Below are 10,646 nucleotides of genomic sequence, written 5' to 3'. Positions count from 1 at the left end.
TTTAGTGCTAATATTATTTACACCAAAGTAGACCGAGTGGGAGGCAAATGACAAAGCGACATAGACGCATAAGCACTTTATGTGAATGACGCCCCCAGGCATAAACTAGAATTATAACGCACACACACTCGGCGAGATGTGACGGAGCGAGCCCGGAAACAAAGGACTTTCCTGAGTCCTCGCCGCAAAAGTATGCAACAACATTTTGTGTAACTATATTTCAGAGGCAAGCCAAACAAAACAGCAACAGTCGCTGGCAGCGTCAAATGAGCATAACGCATGGCCCAAAGCCAACCGAAAGAACCCAAAGGGGTATATTCACGGATTGCAAGTGTATAAAAGCGTCTTATGCTCTTTAGGCCCACTGTTTTGAGCTGGCTTTTCCATATTCAACGACGTGTTTGCCCAGTAAACCTGGAAAGGTCATTAGAAATATTTCAATTATGTAAAGGGGACGAACAAGGATTAATACATTTCATGAGAGACACACTTGGGAAAATTTATATAATATTACAAATAAGCAAAGCTAATCAAATTTAGAAAGTTGTTGGCATTTATTTAAAAAGTATCTTAAGCAAAAGGATGTTATTAAAGCACTTGAATCTGTACAAATATACAGGCTATACTTTTAATTTTGCACACTTTATGAGTTCAATAAGCAGCAAATCCGTAGGCAATCTTCCTCGCATAATCAGATAATCTCCCAGTGATCTTACTTTATAAAATGTCTCCCCATTTTTGCTCCTTCGGAACAACCTTTGCCCCATAAATCGCTCATCTCTAACAAACACACAGGCACATTCAGCCAGGTTTGCTGCCCCATTCAGGTATTTTACGAGCTTTATATTGATAAACAATAAAACCACCCATAGCAATTCACACACACACACGTGTAAAGTAAATCCTGAACTTCCCCTTTGCCACGCCCCGGCACACTTGCTTTTATAAATTTTTATTTTAATTTTATTTATTTTGTTTGGCATGGCTTTTATGTATTTATGGGGCAACATGCGAATGCAAATTGAAAAGGAACATGAGCAGCGACACGTAGATGCCTCAGCGAAAAATGATTACGGGCATTTGTATTTTCCTCTCATTTTATATTTTTTATACTGCAATAAATAATTTTATTATGTGCCGAGACCAATAAACACATTTGAGGCAAACAAATAATCGAAAACATGCAGATGCAAGGCGCTCCCGGCGAGATCCGCATATAAATCAGGGATATGCAAAGGGTGTCCTTACTCGAATTTCTAGCTCTTTTTATTATGCCACAAATTTAAACACTCTAACTTTATTTATACCTATTACTGCAATAATATGGCACTCGTATTCTGAGTATAATTATTAAACTAGAATTAATATTTGGAATTTTATGAATATATTGTAACGAAATTATAGACAAATTAGAGTTGCTTAGTTCAAAACGCTATACTTCTGTAAAGAGCATTTCAAGTTCGCTTTCACTCCTTATTACCCACTCAATCTCTTCGCCACCCATTGACATTAGGAAATGAGTTTAGCAATACTTTAGCAATTTTCACAGGCTCTCAAAAGCAGACGAGACAGTCACAACACATGTGTGGGAGCTGGGCTGTGGGTGTTGGGTGGCTGGGAGGCTACTTAGCCACGCCCCCTTCGCCTGCTTTACGCTTACATGCCAGGCCGTAATGCTGGAAAATCCACAAAACCCTGTTAGCTTAAGCTCATTTGGTAACTGGGGAACGGGAAGGGGAATGTGTGGCTCGTTCCCTGAGAATGAGAAGGAACTTTCCTCTTATGGCAGTACAAATGATATGCGTATTTAAATGGAATGGCAGTAGCTTTTCCGAAAGGGGAAGCACACGAAAACGCCAAGCCAAATCACACTCAAAGTCAAAGTGGTAAGGTGATTTCAAAGGGAAAAGGATCTGGAAATGAAAGGCAGCGAGTGTTTAGAATAAATGGCAGCCAGAAGAATTGCGGAACCAATAAGATGATTAAGGCTTAATTTGCTTACACTTGTAATCGGTTATTGCAATTGCAAGAGATAAAGAACACAACACATCGACGAATATTAATATCCAATCAAAATTTTGGTTGATATGAATCTATAAAAGGGTAGGTATAATATTACACACGACTGAGATTAGGAGGAATAAATGTACATTTCTACTATTACTTGTATGCCTATAAATGACCAATCGTTTACCCTCAAGAGTTCCTTCTCGCATTTTTCCATCAGCCTGGACATGAGTTACTTTTGAATTTCTTGTGCGGCCAGCCAGACTCCTAGAACACTCTCCTCCATCACCATCTCTGGCCCCAAAATGGTAGACACTTTTTGGTCATAAAACATAAATCTGCAGTACTACAACAAAACGGCAACGAAAAAGGCAAAACATACGAAAAAAAAGGCAACAAAGTGCACTATAAGTTCAAGAGCTCACAACTGCCTGGATCCATGTACGTATATCTGGGTGGCCCGCCCATTTCTTCCCCAGTATAATGATGCCAAGTTATGATTCCATGTGTTCTGTTTTGTTTGCTTGGCGAACAATTTTTTCTCGTTCAATGTTTGCTAGCCTCGGCCGATAGTCATAAATTCCAGTGCAATGAGAAATTGTTGTATCCACGAATGGGTAGAGTATTTTTCGATGCACACTTACTTCGAAGCAATAGCTAAAGAAGCCCTTTATAGCCATTTATAATTAGCCAAACATTTCTACTTGATCTAAATCAAAAACTTCCATGCATATGTACAAGTGGATGGCTTTTTTAAATATTTAAATATTTCGTTGGCTATGCAAAAGCTTGAGAATAGCGTATTTTCCCATCGATTTCCTCCGCTAAATGATTTTCCCATTCTCGGCCAGCTGCAAGTTCAGTTACCCGCATTCAGTTGGCTCTTAGCGAGTGGGCCATAAAACACAAGCCGGTGGAGAAGACGCGAAAAAGATGAGAGCTCGACTAATAATTTTGGGCGTATTTCAGACTTTTTTTCTATTTTTTTTTTGGTTTTTTACTGGCCAGAGGCCACGCCCACCCAATTTTATCGTTCGCCTCGGAATAAACTAAAAATTGAAAAAATTGAGCCGCCCCGCAAAACGGCAAATGTGAAATAAAACGGATGGCAGCGGGAAAGTCCGGAAAACTGCCAAGAGATTTTTGCCGCCGTAATGATAATTCTGGTGGCTTTAGTTGCTCTATATCTCGTTTTTTGCCGTTTTGTTGTTGCTGTGGCTAGGACGTCGCCACAACAGCCGCAAAAGCCGCAGACAAGCGTGGGAGAGGGGAAACGGAGAGGCGGGGGGCTCCGGCTATCATGCATTTTTGGTTTATAAATTCAGTTTTGGTCTGCAAGCGTTCAGCCGGAAAATGCGAGAATTCCGGCCAACCAGACCAGAGGAAATGGACAACGCACATTGTTTGCGCTCATTTCTCGCATAAAAATTCAGTCTTAAGTTGCTGATGGCAAATTTGCTCATATTCTGTTTTACAATTCGTTGGCCCAAACATTTTGTTTTGACGCTTTTTTTTATTTTTTTGCTCTTTCCATCGCACACCGTCTGCCAGTCTCTTTCCAGCCAATTTTAATTGGCCTTGTCTACTCAGTTGTGTACTTTCAAAATGTTTACTTTAAATTAAATAATTAATTTGCAAAAGTCAAACAAGTGGTTTGCTTATATTTGCCATGGACTTTACTTTGTGAATTTCAGTTAATTAGTCGGTGCTTCAACTGCTTTGATTTCAAATTGGCTAAACGCCCGTTAAAAGTATGTGTACTCACGTTTTCATTAATTAGGTGTCAATAACAACACCTTTGGACATAATAAAGTTTTAATATTTCAATAAGTTAATTGAAAAGATAGGAATTTATGGGAAATACTAAGTACTTTCATACAAATTATCTAAACTACAAGAACAATAATATGTCCAACATAGAGTTCACAGTTTGTTTACTTCTTCCATTTACATCTTATTAAAGGTAATTTATTAAATAGTTTTAACGTTAAAACTAATTATTCAAAGTCTGTGAAGTTTTGTTTTATCTTTAGTGCTTTAACAGAAATATTATCTGAAAGCAAATGAAAGGAAACTGAGTTCACCCCGTTTCTTGGTTGTTAGTTACTTCGCCGTAAAGGGAACTCTTTCACATTTATAACTACACTTTTCTTTATTTCCTGAAGTTGCACAGAGTGGCGGGGAAAATTCTGCTCACGCCGTTCAATTATGGCGCTAATATGCACTTGACAATGTAATGACATTTATTGAGCGGCATTGGCATTCCCACCATGGTTGTCAGAGGGGAGTGCGACCGGGAATGGGAATCCTTGGCGGACTGATTGAAAGTGTCAGAGTCGAGAATTCGGATTCAGCAGCCAGACATTTGTCGCAATGTGAAAGAATTCCTTGCATGGCGCCCTCCAGGCTTGAATAGCGTTAATTTCATGTTGCTGACAAGGCTTATTGACAGGAAATCGCTGGCTGCTGCTGTGGTTGGGTTTGGTGGCTGGGCGGCATTTGGGTGGCTTGCTGGTGATTTTGGCCCAATCCGGCAATATTTGTCGACGGGCCACAAAAGCGCGACATTTATTAATCAAGCTGGCGAAGATTGCAGCGCCCTGGGCACGTCTAATCAAACCATTTCCACATTTCCGCGCTGTTTTCCTTGCAGCGTATGCAATTAAGAGGCGTCCTTTGAATCGGCGGCCCAAAGTTATTATTTGTCAATATGAGTGCAAACAGCAAGTTTCAACTAAGCTTGAAATTAAAAAATAACATACAGTTGTGGGAATTTCAGTGCCTTGGTCTTGTGAAAGTCAGAAATGAAAGTTAGTTACGTTAGTTTCTCTGTCCTTATGAACGCAGTGATCTTGGGAACTACAGGACTTAGAATGTTTGTACTAGGCAGATACTTAGAATAAATATTATTTAATTTCAAAAGATTTCCACACGGACATACCAAACTGCAACCCTGCAAAAATGATTTTATTTTGCTATTTTTTCTGGTCAGTTTCTGTAGATATGCAAACAACATTTTGATATTTCCCACTCATGGTTGTGTAGAGGGTATCTGTTAGTAGAGGAATTCTACTACAGCGTTCTTTCATGTTTTTCTTCAAATTGTTTTAATTTCAATAAATGTTTAAATGTTGATACATCAGATAATAATAGAGAGGTGCACCACCCTTGGCTAGCAAATATTTATTATAAACATCACACCCGAATTCCGCCCAGTAAATGCAACATTGACGTTTTGAAAGCATTTTGAACTATGACAACAGTGGCCGCCAGCCATGTCAAACGTCCATTCTTTTGTTGTTTTCTGCAGTCGAGAAAAAATTGAAAATTATTTAAGCACATATAAGATTAATTAGGCGTATTACAGGTAAAACTATTGGGCTATAAGAAACAGTAATGAAAATTCAGTTAAAACTTCTATAAGTATTTCTAAAGAGTTATATTTCTTTGTAATTTGGTAATCAACAATTAATTTCTTAATATTTTTAATTGTATTAAAATTTAAAGCAGGTTCTGACAGTTATAGAAACAGTGCCAAAATTTCGAAAATAATTTTGCAAGTGTTTGGCCAATGTATTTGCTTGTTTTCACTGGAATTTCCGCGTGGGCGAGGCGCGATAAGTGAAATCAGCAACGCTTGCGGCGACAAGCAAAACACGAACTACAAATTGCTAAACACAAATCGCAGTGCCATTGTGCCATTGTGCAGGAGGCGCCTGTTTTGGCCGTTTCGGGTTGCATTAGGTGTTGGCCCGCCCAAATGTGCAAGTGTCGGCCTGATAACAAACTGGAACAATTCGGTGACAAGGCCGAGGGAAAACGCGTGGCGACAGGTGCGGCAGGTGGCTAAATTACGATAAGGAAGTAACACCCTGGTGGCAATGTGCAGGTGGGTGGAAGGATTTGCGGGGGATTGCATAACTTTGACATTGAACGTGCACCGAGGTGTATTGTTTGTGTGCAACAGCTAATAGCGGATTTAATGCAAGCCAATTTGCTTGTGTTCCAGTGAATTATTGAGTGGATGTTTCATAAGTTGACCACAGTTGTTGAACAACTTAAAACTTTGTGCATCCAAAATTGCAGTGGAATTAAACTATACCTGACCTACTTTGCAAGTTAAGTGAAAGAAATGTTTTTCTGAAAATATTATATTAAAATTTAATAAATGACTTGATTAAATGCCAATCCTGCCAAAACTAATTACGTTCGTGAAACGCTTGACAAACTTTTAGAGCAACTTAACTCAGACATGCATTTACACTTGATTACACAGCCAAGGCCTAATCTTCAGCTCGGGACTGGAGTGCTTGGCTCGGCAAATGGGAAATCCATCGGACAATTGAGTGCTTTTCCTCGCTAAAGAAAACATATTGCCTGCCGGAGTGTCAGGAGCAGGAGCAGGAGCTGGAGCAGGAGCCGCAGCCGGAGCACCGCTGTCCACATTATCCGCACCGCTCCTTGATCTCCATTGAATGATGTCTGCGTGTCACACTTTTGCCCAAAGTGCAATTACCTATTTGTGTCACGTGCAATTTCCAAGGAGTGCCGATCTAAAGGCAGGGCGGATGTGGACGTGGCAGCCCGCCCCGTTCATGGGTATGCACATAAATAGTGAGTGCATCAAAGTCAGAGCGGTATTGCATGGCTGCTGCTGATTAGGGTACTGAGGCAGTTTGGCTGCGATTCGAGACGGCAGCTACCACGGCAACAGCAATTGCAACTGCAAATGCAGCAGCAGCAACAGCAACACCCCACATCAGCAGCAGAGCCATTGTCAAAACATCAGGATGAAGTCAAGCAAGTACACCGATAAAAAGAAGCAGTTCTCAAAAAATACAAAGATAAGAAGTAGTGAATATATATAAAAAAAAAGGATATAATATAAAAATGGAAAAATTACACTTATGCGGAACATAAATTTATATCTATATTAAAAGATACGAAATATATCTGACCGAATCAAGCAGAGCCAGCCACTTTTGTAGTGTATTGGTAGGCAAGCGATCCTGTCACTTTCCCTCCTCTTTTGGCCTCATGACGTGCCAATTGAGTGGCCACCAAATGCCATTCCTTCGTGCTCCTTACTTCTCATGCTCCTCCATCGTTCCCTGTCAGCCGCAGCACCTCCTTTTAGCCCCGCCGCACTCCTCCTCATTTCATTCGTTTCACCCGTTTCGTGGCTTAAATCACGTTAAGATTTCCAGCGCTGCGACTTGGCATGTTTGCTTCTGCCTGGCCGTCCACATCGCATCTGCAAAATGCAAACTACAAATGTTCTCTGGATGTCCTTCGCCCAAACACCCACCGCCCACTTCACTTTTGAGGGGCGTGTCGTCAGGCGAATGTGACAATGATTTCAGCTTCTGCTCGAAATGTCGGTGTGTTGTGTACTACTAATCAGAACAACAAGATGGGCGTGCATAACGATCATTATAATTACATATATGTGCATATTCGTACAATTAAATTACGAGTCTTTTAAGGATTTTTAAGTAATATTAAGGATTCTTGATAAATTTCAATTATTTTTACTTGTCGATCTATACAACTTAAACCTCAATATATTTGAGTGTTTTGTACTGTTATAGTTCTGGTTTGGATGGTTCTTTAACGTAGCATATTGCTTTAGAAGATGACATATAAATGTATATAGCGTTTGATATGCGATGCCTTCACATCCGCTTCAAATCCTATTGCGGCACTCTCGTAGAACCCTGATGGTCCTCCATTCAACCATGTGCATCCTGCCAGGGGCAATTTTCGACTCTGTTGTATCCGCACGATGCCTGCCATAAACCACTCGATGCTCCAATATCTGCACTCGAACAGTGCAGCCTGGCGTCCGAATTGAAAACGTGCGGCCCTTCTATAATAGCCAGATTTCCTTCCGGGCCCACGACAATAATATTTACGGTTTTTCGCCTAAATTCCAATTAAGAATGGATGGCTTTAAGTGCCCCACGCCGACTTTCTGCAGGGACTTATTTTTACCGCAGTGTCCCAGTGGCTCGTCAGAGTCGCGAGCAGAAAAAAAAGAGCGAAAAACAATATTCCAGCGATTTGAGCGCATCTAAAAAATGGATAGGCCACCTTCGCATGTGTTGGCCACTGCCGAGCAATTAGAGTTCTACAGCGGCTGACCGCTGGAAATGCAACACAGGATAAAAAGAAATGCACATCCGGAAATAGCGGTGGGAAAAAAGCGGAAAAATGGAGGAAAACAGCATGAATGAAAGGAAAAATGCACAGCAAAGTAGAAAATCGCACAATCAAAACGAAACTGCTGACCAGCATCGATCTCTGACGACGACGAATCGGAATCGAAATCGGAACGGCAATGGCAATGGGAATCGGAATCGGAATGGGTATAGATACACTGAGAGAAATGTAAAGCTAACCCTCAAGGTGCGTTATTTAAATTGGCATTTACTGTTGATTTAGTAGGAATATTACACATTTATTTGACTTGCTCTTGCAAAACAAAGTCCACCTTCATGACAGTTTTCATGGCCTTCGATTAGATTGAATGCTTGATAGTTAAGTTAGATGAAAATAGCTAAAAACTAAAAAATATTTTAGTTGATTTGCATATATGTGCAATATTTAAAACAGATATCCTGTGTTTGCCGCTGTGCAGTGGAATGGCAACCGATTTGAGAGCGCTGTTGGCCATTAAAGTATGGATGTTGTCGCCATCGGGAGATGGAAAACGGAGAATCCGTAAAGGAGGCAGGAGGCAAGGAGCTCTCGGGTGAAACCCGCAGCCGCAGAGTCACCGACATGGTAAAAATTCATGTTTGCCAATGTGTCCTTCGAACAGTTCGACGTGTGTGTGTGTGTGTGTGTGTGTTGTCCTTCTAACTGGTGGTGCGTTGTCCTATTTACGTTGTCGTACTTCATGCATTTCAATCACCAAACACAACACAATTTAAATATGCTGATTGGGTGGCTGAAATTTCGGTTCGGCTTTCGCCGGGCTCGCCAGGGACATTGTTTTGGACCCCATTTAATGGGGCTGGGTCCATCTTTAATTGGCTTTGTTCATCTTTTTGCTGTACCCAATACCACTTGGCTACCGTGTCGGCGGTTTCCATAAATTTTGTTTATTGATGGGCCGCATCGAGCCACCGCATGTGACATTGCTTAGCTGAAAATAATTAATTTAATTTCGTATCGGGGCTTTTTAGTTTAAGCTTGCGTGCACACTGTTGACATGCGAAATGGCTTTTTTATAATTGGTTTATTTCGCAACGGTTACCAGGATGTTCCCCCTTTGGTTTTGCGGCAAATTGGTGCTCGAAATGGTAGCTGAAAATATAAATACGCTCGTGCTATAAGGAGGCTGAGTTTATTGCATAGGGAGCTTAGTATTCGAAATATTTTCACGCATTAAATGACAGATTTAAGCATACACAGGATATAAATTCATGTTCTTAGTGTCTCAAATAAGTTTTACGGTTGCTCGTTTATAGAACAACCTATCAAATAGCTATCCATTTCAATCAATCTAAGAGCAAGGAAAACTTATATAAGGTGATCCCAAGAAATCCGTTAAATCTCAATTCATTGAGCTTTTTTTCCATTGCATTGGAGAATGATCCTAATATACACCTCTGATTTCCCCCGACAATTGAAAAACGGGTTGTCCATTGGTGGAAAATTCGGCGGAGGCGTCGCCGAGCTAATCTGCTCGCTGTCAAAAGTCATTGAAACAATTCGAAATGACAACAAATATGGAAGTCGCACAGAGATACAAAGCAAACACCTACACACACCAACACACCACACACACGTTTATAGCGAGGGAAATCTGCCAGGGGGCGGGGCTGAGTAGGAGATTGGAAAAACTTGGGTCGAACGAGAAGCGAAAACTGCTGACAGTTGCATAAACAATAAAGGCAGACCCCCAAAAAGCGAACTCAGCCAGCGAAACGATCCAACGAATGCGGTCAACATCAAAAGGAGGATAACAAAAAAAATGAAAATAAAGGAGAGGAGAGGAAAGGAAGGAGGTGGATAAGCGGAAGAAGGGACCATCGAAAGGAAAGCAAAACGAAACTAGAACTATTACTGCCACTGCAACACACATGCAACGTGTGGCAAGTCTGGGACTGGCTCCAAAACACCCAAACCACCCATTGCCCACCCTCATCTCCATGACGGCTAGAACAACAATGTGACATTTTTTCCACTTTGACGACAATTTCCCTCGCGGCACAAACGGCAGCAGCAAAAGCAAAGCAACAGTAGCTAGTTGTAGCTAGTGCCACGCCATTGCCATAGCCACTGCCGAATCTAAAGCTAGACGGCAATGGAACTTAAGGATACAACGGGAGTGCCGAGTCCAGAAAACAAAAAGGGAATTCCTGATCAATGGGAAGCAGTTTTGGATGCTCTTTAGGCATTGTATTGCGACGGATGAGATACCCTCGAAAGATCAGAACTGGTAAAATATAGGATTTAATTTGAGTTGTATAAATGCATTTAATAATAAAATTTTTAAGCTAAGAAAAAACTCGTTTATAGTTATATTGATATGTAGTACTAGCATAAGGTGTACTTATACTGTGTAGAAGTTTTCGAAATTCAGAATTATTATCTATGCAGTAGTCAGAACACCCCGTTTGTAAGAGTAT

The sequence above is a fragment of the Drosophila simulans genome, chromosome 2L (genome assembly GCF_016746395.2).
Source record: "Drosophila simulans strain w501 chromosome 2L, Prin_Dsim_3.1, whole genome shotgun sequence".
Taxonomy (NCBI): domain Eukaryota; kingdom Metazoa; phylum Arthropoda; class Insecta; order Diptera; family Drosophilidae; genus Drosophila; species Drosophila simulans.
Note: the sequence above shows the minus strand (reverse complement) of the source record.